General features: G+C 35.1%; 1 protein-coding gene across 1 annotated transcript in view; it reads right to left on the bottom strand.

Annotated features, from left to right (window-relative positions):
• Positions 1-5,416: 5,416 nt before the first annotated feature.
• LOC125111151 (glycine-rich protein 1-like) overlaps positions 5,417-12,529 on the bottom strand; it is a 120,014-nt gene continuing 112,901 nt past the window's right edge. The window contains exon 4 of the mRNA XM_047752989.1: positions 5,417-5,496. The gene's annotated coding sequence lies outside the window, so the exon portion shown is untranslated. The remainder of the gene's footprint in view (positions 5,497-12,529) is intronic.

Consider the following 12,529-nt stretch of genomic DNA (forward strand, 5'->3'; position numbering starts at 1 on the left):
TGAGAGGATGGAAAAAATATTCCACGCAAATGGGAATCAAAAGAAAACTGGAGTAGCAGCAATACTCATAGACAAAATAGACTTTAGAAATTAATAAACAAATAAATAATAAATAACTTTATGCAAAGGTATATTAAGTCTCAAAGGTTTGTTCCCTTCTGAGCGTTTTTTTCTGCTTTAGATAGGCATCAAATCACCAGATCTTTCTAGTTCTATTCTAGAATACACATTTTTAAAAGTTCAAAGGTAAAACTAAAAGTTCAATCTATATCAGTACTATTTACCTATCATACATCCTGAACACTCATCAAATGGCTTATTTAATATTCTATCATTTTAGTAGAAAGAAGTACTATACAGATGTTCAAAGAATTGCATTTAGACCATTACTTGAGAATTCCAAACAATGATTTCCTAACTTAAGAGCTGATATCAGCAGAAAGAGAAAAGGAAAATGGAGATAAAAAAGAAAGGGATCCAAGAAAATAAACAGATAGATATACCAGATTTAGGACTCTGTGGCTTCTGCTGGTTTTATTTCAGAGACATTCTTTCTGTTTTCTAAAATTTTAAGAGTATGCCATTTACCCTGCTGAATTCACAACTGAATCACAAAGTAAAAGACTACTGCCTTGAAAAATGTGAACTGGCTTGATTATAGTAAGCAGAAGCAGATATAACTCAAAGGGAGTAATTGTCTTATTCCTCAACCTAATTTTCAAATGCATTCCATTCCTAGATAACAGCTAATACACATGGAAATCAATGTTTACAATGATATAATTCTTCCATCACACAAAACACTCTGATTTTCAAGCTCTTGGATTTGATTCCTTCACTCCAAAGATGCTCTTTTTCGTACAGTGACTTCAAATTGGAAGAAATTCAGTGATTTCAAACGTTTCCCACCTCAAAGGTCCAAAGATATTTTTAGACTCTTGGATGACTATAATAAACAGTTTTTCTTGTTTACAGGTTAAGAACATAGAAAACATTTATTTTTTTAACTTTCACTTCACTCTTCAGCACAGAAAAACAGTTAGCTCTGTTATGAACTGTACTGGTTACCCTCAATTTCATAGGATGACGTCTCCAAGCCCAATGTGACTATTTGGAAAATAGACCCTAGAAGTAGGTAAGTGTCGGTAAGGTTATTAGGGTGGGGACTTTTATCTGATAGCACTAATGTTCTTATAGGAAGAGGAAGAGACCAGAGAATGCTTTCTTCATAGGCACAGGGAAAAGGTCATGTAAGGACACAGCAAGAAGGCGACTGTCCACAAGCCAGGAAGAGAAACCTCCCCAGAAACAGAATTTGTCAGCACCTTGACCATGGACTTTTAGCCCCCAGAACTGTGAAAAAATATCTGTTGTTTAAGTCACCCAGTTCGTGATATTTTGTTATGGCAGCCCAAGCAGACTCTTTAATCTCTAAAAATGAAAAGCTTCAATTTCTGAGACAGTTTGACTCTACCAGCAATCCAGTTGAATAAGTAATGGATAGCTGCTACAAAAATGACTCATTTATAAAAAGAAGTGCTTGGAACACATTGAATAATTCACCTAAAAATTATTTATATATGTGTGTGTTATTCTAAATTAAACTGTCATTTGGGAAGAGCATAAAGCTTTGAATCCTAAGAGATATCATTCTGTTATGCCGGATTCTGAGTGAGAGGGGACAATGTCAATAGAGAAGTCCTCAGAGGAATCTACATAATCTCACCCTCACGAGAAAATAGGGAGCATAAGAATCTTGAAATAGAAATGTTGATTCTTTTGAAACCAAGTAGTACTTGCTCTATATGGGGAAGAAAATTTTGGCAACACTATCTCTTGTTCTTGTACCTTGAGATTTTTTATTTTCTTGTTGCTGACTTCATTAATATTCAAGAGTCAAGGCCATATGTCCACATTTGGCAATCACTTTGTCCCTAGGACTTCTACATTCTCGGTGGTAAGAAGTGAGTTATTAGATCATAGGTGGTTAATATTTATTTCTACAGGATTCATCCTTTAGGTGACAAGGATATAAAGTCATTTTTAATTTTCAATAGAACTGTAGAAGAATACATAGGTTCTTATATATCTGGGACATTTTTTTAAAATTCTCAGAGAGGTGTGTGTGTGTTTAAATACAAATATGTAAATACATTTTAGACATGCACATATTGTCAGATGTCTATCAAAGGTATTTTATAATGCATTCAACATTCTGGAACCCTGATCACATTTTTCTTAACTACCATTTCCTGAGTGCTTCCAATGTGTGAGGCACTGTATCAGGCACCTGACATAATTCCCTCATTTAATTATCCAATTCCACAAGGTAGAGATCATTATTCAATATTAAGAAGAGAAAACAAAATTTCAGAGAGGTTAAATAATCACCCAAATTCTCTCAATTAAAAAGTGCCAGAACCAGGATTTATGCCTAAATTTCTCCGAATCCATAGACATCTACGAATGTTCCTTTTCCTTAGTCTTAAGAAACTATAAACTATCAAGGCTTTGTTTATATACTTATAGATATTTAAATCATCTTAATTCACACAGGTCTGGTAGCAGTGTTTAATAAAACCTGTGGGATTAATCAAATCAACACTGGTTGAGTTCACTGTGCCCAGCAATTTTCTAGAAAGCTTAGGAGAGAAAAATACAATCACTCTACAATGAATATGACCCCAGGTGAAGTACACTAGAAAACTCATGGGATGAGATTGTTAACCTCTCAACAGTGTCTGCGTTCTTTCTTTCTCTCTAGAATGATTCTTGAAATTGATCTTAAGTAGAAGCATTTGGTTACCATTATATGGTAAAATTATGGTATTACTATTGAAAAAAGCAAAGAACCCATTTTTCTCATGCTCTTCTTCTATATCAAATTAAATAATACCTGTCAAAGTTCTACAACCAATTAAACATACAAAAGAAGTTATTATGAGTATCATTATTTCTCCCCCCAACTCTTTATGCAAACCACAGTCCAGTCTGCAATAATTTTCATTCACTTTTAAATAACTTATAAAACAATAATGTAAGCCTAATATATACTATATTTCCATTTATCACATAGTGAGAAACGTGATAAAACTTTTAAAACTTTAAAAAACTCTTGAATTTTATCAATTCCTCATTTGTTAAAAATTGTCACAGGGTATCAAACTCACTGTGTTCCATGTAATAAGAGGATTCACAGTCAATAATTTTACATGTTAAACAGATTCATTTACTATAAGACTTCTTGGAAGTTTTATTATATTAGGTGCATTCTGTCTAGAAGAGCCCTAGTTAGGATTATGCAGATATTACACTTAAAATATGCACTGTGCCTCCCTATCAGCCTCCTCACCTTCTTAAAAGGCCATTTCTATCCTATGACATGAGCTGGCCATGTAACATGATTTAGCCAATGAAATACGAGACATAATGACATGTGCCACCTCCAAGCAGCAGTTTTGAGAGCCCAGATTCTACCATCATTCCTTTCTCTTTCTGCCACAAAACTGGTACTTCCCAAAGGGGTCATCCTTCAGCTTTGGCCCAGAAATGAAGAGGACATGGAGTAGAGTGATAGCAAATTCATCAGACACATGAACATGAGAGAGAAAGAAATTTTACCGCTATAAACCACTGAGATCTGGGAACTCTCTGGGTAATGAGACATAACTTTGCCAAAGCTGACATATATTATTATAGCATGTTTTCTAGATCTACTGAACCCTGGCATCATTTTGCTAGGTAACATCTTCCATGATTTGCTTTCTTACTCCTGATTTTGTACAGCATATTTTCCATTAGTTAATATTATATTTAAGATGAACATATACGTATGCTAGAAATATACTTAGATTTTAATAGCATTTTGTCAATTTCTGCTTATAGTCAATAAAACATTTTATTGAAATAACCTGATTAACATTCAGAAATCACAGTTCAGAGGCTACTTAGGTCAAGACTGCCAGGTAACTGTCGATTAATGATTTAGTTTTCTGAAGAGGTAATATAAAATGTCCTCCTGTTTTACTTTTTATATATGTATTCATATTCAGAAAATCCAGAATATTGCCACAAATTTAATTTTCTTTAAATCTCACTATACTCTTTAGGATTAGTAATTAAAAATATATTTGAAATTTTGATATCAATATTCAAGCATTCTATAGTCTCTTCCACTGACCCGATAAAACTATATCAACTGTACTTTAATTGGCATTTTTAAAACCAGAATCTGTATTTCTAACTTAATTAAGCCTTAAAGGACAGCACAGAAAGTAGGGAAAATAACTAAATCCCAATCTTGTCAATGGCAATAAGATTTTGTGGGTGTAGTAACACACTTTCGAGCTAAATGGCAGTTATTTTTATAAAGTGTATAACCCTAGACTGTAACATTCAGAAGAATGGTTCAGAGACTGATATGTATGCTTGTTTCATAAAGGCAACATTCAGTCATATATTTACTAAAACAAAAAGGTAGACACAACTATTCTAGACAGACTTAAAAACCTATCAAAAATACTTAAGAACAGAAAAGATTTAAGATTAATTTTCAATGAATAGAGAAACTGAAGAATAAGTTCATGTTCTGAAATTTATTACCAAATAATATTTACTATTTCTGTTAATTTTAATTTATATCAAATTCCTTGGTTTTATAAATCATCGGTTCACCATAAAGTATTCAAATGTCGATAAAGCAATCACAATTGTATTCCAGGACTGAGAAAACTCTATGCATTTAAGTAATCATTATTAAAATTAATCTTACAATATTCCCAAAGGAGAACTTTTGAATATAACTTCTGTACAAGAGAAAAGAATAGTATGTTTCTTAGTCACATGAAATTATAATTTGCCATATAGATATTTTAAAATCTCAACTTTTTTTCACTATGAGGTTTTCATATTCAAAATAGTTTCATGATGCTACTATACACACTTCTATTATTTTTAATAGTTTAAAAAACCCTCCATAATGCTTTGATACTAATTCATTTTTCAATTAAAGCCAAAGGCAGTACAAAAAAAAAAAAAGGCTTTGGGCAAAGAGTCCTACGTAATATTTATTTAGGTATGTATCCTCCAGATATTCAGGACCTAATAAACTGTCTTTTTAACAGTAGCCCATTATTGCAGAGGAATGAACCAGAGATTTTGAAATAGTTAATTTTTTTAAATTCATGATTTAAAAGGAAAATTTAACTTACTTGATAATGGAGATTAAAATATCACTTTAAAAATACTAATGAAATTGACAAGAAAAAAATACAAAATTATCACACTTCCCTGATCAATATGGAAGGTGAATCCATCAGATGGGAAAAAGTTGAGACCAGCTCTGATAACACACAGCTCTTGACTGCTTCACTGCTTCCAGGTAAGTAAAGTAAGAAAGATGCACCTACAGTGCTGTTCTTACCAGTCAAGTCAAGACTTTCCATTGTGATTTCAATGGAACATCAGAACTTCCAGCTTCTGTGATGCAGCAGGATTCTGTGAAGGACCCATAGCAAAGTGGTTAAAATGGTGAGCCAGGAAGCCCTTTCAAACAAAGCTGACACTTATTCTCCTTTAACCAATCTCCTTTGGCAAAACAGTCGTAATCATTAAGACAAATTCACAGCCAATCAAAATCAGACAAATTATTAAACTTCCCTCTACTAACTTAGACCGAAAGAGTTTATAGCCAAATTTAACAAAAAGATAGTCACTAATATTACTCCATGGGAATTCTGAAATTAAAGTTACAGAGACAAAGAATTACACACAATCATTTCTCGGCATTTTGACTACAATTAGGTATAGAGTTACAGGTGAATCCTCTGGAAAAACATAGCATTAAATTCATATTCTGATTAAATCCAAATTATTTGAAATGACTTGGCTCAACCCAACCAGTAAGCTATAGTTCAGATGTTAATATTTTATATTTTATCTTTTATATGGTTTAAAGACAATGAATGAAGCCAAGATAGTTTTCCTTGGGGGTGGGGGGTGGGAAAATACACACAAATAGAGAAAAGCTGTCACCAAAAAATTACTTTCTATGTGATGAAATAAATATAAGAGAATGAAAATCAGCAAGAGTGTAAAAATTAAATGAATACTTTACATTAATATTGCAAATATAAACATATACCTCAACTGTATAATTTCTAAGAATCATGTTATTTCAGTTTCTATGTGAGACATTCATTTAGTTTTCCAGATGCTTCATGGTGATACTAAATCCACATTCAGCTAATAAAGACAATTTCCTGCCCCCCCCCCTCGAATATTATGACAATATATTTCTTTACAATCAGTAGACTATACACACTCCAGAAACTGGGTACCACTCCCTGGCTTTAGCCATACTGTTAGTCATTTTATGGCTTGGCTAAAGTTTTTTGCCCTAATCAGCCACTATAATATGGAAGAATTGGTGCTTACACAGTAAATATCAAAAACACATAATGATTCATCTGAGTAATCCTAACTAGGCTTAGATGATTCAGTTGTCACCCAGTCCTACTGAAGAAAATAATAGCTGGGAACAATAAAGAAAACGGTCTCCCGTGGCTTCACACAGGATACTACTCATTCATCCATATTTTTAAAATAAGGGTATGGATGAAAGAATAAATCCAGATTTTTTAAGCAAACTACAAAGGACACATATGAATACTTTCAAATTAAATGCCTATGCTTTTACCAAGGATGTGTACAATTCCAAAAACTGATTAAATAAATGATATAAAAATCTGTCGATTGTCATAAACTAGGCAACTTAATATTAAAATGCTGTTTTAAGAAAACCACATACACAATCTCTTATGTTTATTTCCATACTTTTTTTTCATATAAATCCAAAAAGGCCAGTATAGAAAAAAACCACTAAAATAAAAGTTGTATGATAAATATCTGTAAATAACTGTCAAGTAAATAAATTGGTATAAACTAAAAACAAAATAAATATAATTAGTACTGCCAACACCAGGAGAGGGTCCACCTTTAATTTTGACAGTTACGAGATATGCTTACTTTGTTTTTTATTTTTATTTTTTGTCTTTTTGTCTTTTTAGGGCCACACCTGCAGCATATGGAGGTTCCCAGGCTTGGGGTCTAATTGGAGCTGTAGCTGGCTTCCTACGCCACAGCCATAGCCACGCAAGATCTGAGCTGTGTCTGCAACCTACACCACAGTTCACAGCAACACTGGATTCTTAACCCAGTGAGGGATACCAAGGATCGAACCCGCAACCTCATGGTTCGGATTTGTTTGGATTTGTTTCTGCTATGCCACATTGAGAACTCCTGCTTACTTTTTAGTTTAGGAAGTGAGTGTATGCTATCCGGGAAATAAAATATGCTAATATATCCTATATGCAGAAGTTCTTTTAGGAGCTCAAAAATAAACTCTCATTAATTTTAAAGTACCCTTATAGATTTGTTTGTTTCTATAATCTGATATATACTAAACAATCGACCATATCTATACCTTATTTTGATTATTGTTCAATACTTTATCACCTATGATGCAACTATCTACGGATAAAGTGGGGAGCGAGAGGAAAGAGGTTGACCTTGTTGTAGCCAATACAGGTTTTAAAACTCAGGATAACTAAAAAACCATGTTGCACATAACTGACTAGGAGGGGGAAGCCAGGGAGTCAGCCACAGAGCAGAGGTCAACTGCAGGACTGAAGATCCTGCCTGAGACAGACTCCCTTTGAGTTCTCTGGCAGCCAAACTTGGAAGCTCCAAATTTTATATTGCTATTACGAATGCCCACATGGGTAGCCTGAGAAAAGGAGTTCTGGCAAAAGATGTTCTGCATTTAAGTTACAAGTACTTCACAGAGCATTTTGATTTGATAGAAATGGGTGGCTGTGTGAGGTGCCAGAAGGCAAGAAAAGGAAATGTCTAAAGGGTGAATACAACCCTGCAGAATACCTGAACATGCCCTTAGACCAAAGCCAGGAGAGATTTTCAACTAAGCCATCGTATGCCTGCCTGTGTTCTCTAAGGCTTCCTCTTAACCATCCCTCTCATCCCCACAGGCTCTTGGATTCCTGACCCTGCCCCTCCATGACACTGCCTCTCACAGGATGCTCAACTAGCCAGGCCTGATCTGGCCCGACTCAGGACTCCCTCCAAGAAACTTGATCATGGCAGGTGAGAGAGCTAACTTTTAATTATCTATTATTTACCTCTTACCACAAACAGGGCATCTGACTTGACATTTGAAAAACTCATCTTCAAGAGCTGGCCTAAACAGCCACTGCAATACCCGAAAGCAACTGGCTTGGTGGCAGCTTACACATTACCCCTTGAGACAGTATGTTTTGAAAGCCTGTTATACTAAAAAAGGTGAGGTGCCACTTTTTACAATGAGGCAGGCTCCCTCATTAGTGTTAATGCCCAGTATAACATTCAAAGGCACATCATGGCAAAATCCCCTTCCATGCCAACACTTTATGTTTTGCACCCTGATGTCACTACAACCTAGTCAGTACAGAAGGGACTCCAGGCAACCATGTTGCCCATTTACATGGAAGAATATTTAATTCCCATGAATGACTGCTTTTCTGATGTTTTCATCAATTCTCTGGGTAATAGATTAAGCTTTAACTAACTCATTTTCATACATAACCCTAATTCAATCAAGCTCAATAAAAAGTCATTCTGGACTGCAATTATTTGCTAAGGAACAATTACATTCAAATGGAAAAAAAAAAAACTTGCTGGGCATAATACAATGAACGGTACAGATGCCTCTCCATTTATGGAGCCAGAAACAACAAGAAAAACAGCCAAACTGCTAGAAAAAGAAATAGATTCTTTCCTTATCTTCCTGAAAATAGAATACTCATGCTTTTTTACACCTGAAGAAAACAAAGTGGAGAGCCCAAGAAAGCAAACTTTTAAATTATTATTTTAAATTATGTTTACGCTGTGAAAGAGGCTGTATTTCTAATCTAAGAGTCAGCATGACCTCTGAGAGTCAAAACAAACCCAGGTCACAAATAAGTCTTAACATCCACTCTTTCACTAAATCTTCCACTGCCTTCGTCATTTTCCCAACAATATGTATTCTAGTCTTACAAAGTAGATGTCTTAATTTTTTCCTGTCTTAAAGCTACTTTTTAAAATAAATACAATTATTTTATTTTCCTCAATTCACTCTTTTTATACACTACATATTTATAAATAAAACCTAAATGTTTATAAACTTAAACACTAAGCACTTACTTCTATGTAAATATATCATATTTACAGTAAAAAACAAACAAATAAACAGAAAACCATTTGACTCACTGATTTAACTAAAGCTTTCCCTTGTCTTGTGTATGCATAAGATCCCCCACCCAACCCACTGCACTCAATATTCTTTTCATCTCCTCGACAGGACTACCAGTACATTACAAAATAGTACTGAAAAGGCATGCCAGCTATTATGCAATTTTGGCCCATAAATTCCACACCTCAGGTCACTGTGGTACACCAGGGGCGAAGGATGTTTTTTCTAGAAATGATAAGCTCCAGTTAAATCATTTGCTGGAATAAGTTATCTTCAAGTAGACAAAGATAAATGCAGGAAGATATATAACATATAAGCTTTTTAACAAAAGAGTTGTCTTTATTCATACTGCATACTGTGACAGTGACAATACGAAGTATGAATAAAGACAACACCTGTTAAAATCAAAGACCCTGCCTGTCTTTATACTTGAAGCTTAAACCACAGGCATTTCTGGCCAGGCACCAATCTTTAACAGAAATTACAAGTGTCAGCTATACTGAAAATGAAAATTTCTTAAAATGCAAATCTGAAGTATCTCTTTATCACCTTCCCACCCCCACCTTGCATTTCCTCATAACCCAGAGCCTTTCAGTTAAGAAACCTTAAACAAGTAGTAAAGGCAAACAAGTCTTAAAAGTTCACTAGATGATACTAACAGCAAAATAAAATAACTATTAAATCATTACAGATCTGTCCATCTGTTTGGAATTTCCAGAAAGATGTTAGAAAATACCAGCAGAAAGAGAGAGAAAACTCTTGGCATTCATTGTTAGACATGGATCTCTTAAAACAGCAAGATGAAAGATTTGGAAATCCTCTCCTCTTCAGTACTAAAAATTGACCAGTTATAAAAGTATGCTTTAAAAACTACCTACCATCTATCTACATGCATCTCTACAGCACAGATTTGAGAAATTATTGATGACCTACTATGTAATAACACTACAAAAGGTATTATAAGAGTTGCTATTTTCTGGAAGCCGACAATCTAGTTGGGTAATTGCACACACACACACACACACACACACACACACACACACACCGGCAAACACACATGCACAAAATTACACAATGACAGAAATATATAATGTCAAAACAGTAAGCAAAGAATTCCCAAAAAGTTTGATAACACGAGGGAAATCTTTATGTGAAAGACGAATATAGCTGGAACCTGAAGCACCAGCTGCAAATTGGGATGTGAAGAGAATGGAGAAGGGTGTCACAGGCACAGCAGAGGCCGAGCCTAAGTTCAGTACTGGCAAGAAGAAAGATGGGAGGGATCCAGAGGCAGATCTGGTCAAGAATGCAGGCTTCAGACTAGAAAGTGGAATATGAAATGTGGGCAAATGAGAAAGTAATGCAACTTGCCCTTTTTTTTTCAGTCCATAGTCTCAAACAACAGGGCACGGTTAGCAGCACAGTGTTCTGCAAAGCATACCAATCTCAGGGGCCCTGTTTACTTACTAGCCTGCCATTATGGGCCACTTTCTGAGACACTTGGAACCTCCATTCCTCATCTGCACTAATCCCTACACCTCTAAAAGTTGCCTTAAATTATAAGAATATAAATACAAAGTGCTTGGCATATAGAAAGTGCTTAATAAATGTTAGTAATCTCACTAGCGTTAAAACTATGCGGTAGAAAAGCATTTAATAAAAAGTTACATTGTAAACATGCTGAAGTTTGCCTTGAATAGTCTCAGCATTTCCACACTAAGTGAATTGCTAGTTTTTCAAAAGGTAGATTTTGTTTTAATTTAGGTAGTTTTAACTTATATTTAATTCTGACAGTCTAAACAACCACTTTTTATTCCTACCAATTTCAAGCTCCATTAGCTGATTTGATAATATGGATATTTTATTATAATGCTCATTTGCCGTTAAGACTGTTGTTTCAGGGGCCATGGTGGAACTATGAATTTCTACGGTTTCCATAAGTAGAGGTGGAAAATGAGTAGGCATTAGTCCAGTCAGATGGCTTGGCAGGGAGGCCCTGAATGCCTCTTTTATACTCTTGTGAACTATATAAATATGCCTTTGACCTTCTCAGGCAGGGGAAATTGCACATTTAAGGCAGAAGGAGTTTCACTTCCAGGAAGAGTATAAAAACATGCTTGCCAGCAGCTATATGAGGAACACCAACAGGGAACCACCAGGTACTTTGGGAAGATTCATTAGCTCTATCAAGCCACTGAGCTGGAAATTATAAGGTTAAGATAATCCCAGCCCTGTGGGATTTCCCACCTATGCATTACTGTGGGTTAGCCCCAGTAAACCTTGGCCTACGCACTTGAAGAATTAGCCTGTGTCTTTAGTGAAAAGTTCTGTGAATGAAACCCACTGGAGGAACTTCAGGACCACCTTGTCCTTTGAGGTAAAAAAGGACTCCTTTAATCAGTAATAATTAACAATGTACAGAAAATCACACCCTTACTTAAACAATTTAGTCCGCAGTCATTTGATTAAAAAAAAAAAAAAAGGAAGTCACTCATTAGCAATTTACATAATTTTAAATGGAAAATATTCTATTCTGAGAAGTCAAGGACACTAGGCTTCCCCATTTTTCCTTATTAATTAAACCCCACAAAGACAATTTAAAGAAATATAAACATAAACATAATAAAAAATTCTGTGATATTAAAAAGCACATCCCCATTAAAATTTATATTGTGTTATTTAAAAACAAACCAAAAAACCTGTACTGTCCAGAAAGAGTCCCTGTCCCTTTCAGTCATGTCTAATGTATATCCAGTGAGAACCTCCCCCAGGTATGTTAACCGCAAGAACTTTCCTGATATGAAGACATTAAGGAGTCTGCTCAAAAATGATCCACAATAATGTGTCAATACATTCCCAGTTGAAGTTATTTATTCACAAAGCAGTTATTCCTAGGACAATCAATACGATATGGTAATTAGCTATTTTAAAGCAGAAAGATCCAAGAAACTTTCTTTAGAGGGAAAGAGAAGTCCAATCACATTTCCACAGCTGAAACCAAGACAGACCCCAAAGGGTTAAATGACTAGACAAAAGGCATTCAACTGGTTTGTTGGCTGGGCTAGGTAACACCCCATGAGTGCACACAGCTGCCCATGTAGGATCTGATGTTAGACCCCACTACATGTGCTAATCAGTTGTGGAATCACTGAATGCTGGAAGCAGAGCCCACTCAATTCACCCCCTTGGACTACACAACAAGCTGGAGACAGAGCTAAGCCAGAACCCAGGGCTCCTGCTATG

The sequence above is a fragment of the Phacochoerus africanus genome, chromosome 1 (genome assembly GCF_016906955.1).
Source record: "Phacochoerus africanus isolate WHEZ1 chromosome 1, ROS_Pafr_v1, whole genome shotgun sequence".
Classification (NCBI taxonomy): Eukaryota; Metazoa; Chordata; class Mammalia; order Artiodactyla; family Suidae; genus Phacochoerus; species Phacochoerus africanus.